Raw genomic sequence first — 1212 nt, forward strand, 5'->3', positions numbered from 1 at the left:
TGTTTTGTTCTCTTGGATTTTTTTTCCCCTTCAAGTTTTCTTTAAGAATGTTTACCTTAGTTTGGCTGAATTAAGAAGAAAAGTTTATTCGCACATTAGTCAAGCTAGATTAGTACATAGTTGGGAAAAGTGTGTGTGTGTGTGTGTGTGTGTGTGTGTGTGTGTATGTGTGCATGCGTGTGTTGGGGAAAGCATGAGTGATAGTTAAAATAGTTTAGGGCAGATGGGTGGGATAGGGATTGGGAACCTAGTAGGGGAAGAGGTGGGGACAACTGTAGACACTGCCTTTGATTAGGACAATTTGCATAGTTGTACCTATTATGTTACAGAACATAAATCAGGTGGCTGTCAAACTCTTGGGGAGTTCAAAGCCTTACTCACACTTCAGATAAGTTTGAATGTCTGCTGTATTCCTTTGAGTACAGGCATCTCAAGTGCTGCACATGGCCTTCTCCCTACTCTGTTCACCTTCACACAGTCTAGCACGAGATCGTCTACTTTATGTGTTCTCTTCTGCTGATGGCCATGACCAAAGTTCATGGCAGCTCTAGAATTTCTGCTGCATTTTGGTACATCCAGAAGTGGCCTGAGGCATTTAAGACATGAAAGGCTAAATCAGGCATGACACTAATTCTGTATCTAATATAAACCTCCTTAAATTAATAGCCAGGGTCTGGGAATTATTTCTCCTTTCCAACACCCAAGGCAATAGCTAATTATTTCAGTGGGAAGGCTGTCAATGGAACTGATTGGAGAAGAAAGACACTGAAAACTGATTTCCAAAAAGGTAAAGTAAGGAAAGAAGGGAATGCCATTCAATCAATCAAGAAATGTGCATTTAGCACCTAGAACTCAATGTGTCCTGGGCAGTTGGGTGTTGACCATCAAAAGATAAATAAGAAAATAGTCCCTGTTATCAGTGAGTTCTACTCTAGAGATATATGTGAGATGGTGGCCACGAGGCAGGAAAAGCTTGTCTCTCAGAAATACAAGTCAGAATTATATGACTCAAGAGAACAGATGCAATAACCTAGAGGCAGATCCATAGAAGGGACAGCCATGCATCACATCCACAACCACATAGAAGGTTTTGACAGTCATTCGGACATTATTATATAAGTCAAGGGAAGAATAAGGGAGACTTGAATACAGCATGAGTCTTCTAACAGCTGCTCTGGCCACCAAGGCCCTGAATGTGGGTAATTGTGCAAG

The sequence above is a fragment of the Hipposideros armiger genome, unplaced genomic scaffold (genome assembly GCF_001890085.2).
Source record: "Hipposideros armiger isolate ML-2016 unplaced genomic scaffold, ASM189008v1 scaffold_920, whole genome shotgun sequence".
Lineage (NCBI taxonomy): Eukaryota > Metazoa > Chordata > Mammalia > Chiroptera > Hipposideridae > Hipposideros > Hipposideros armiger.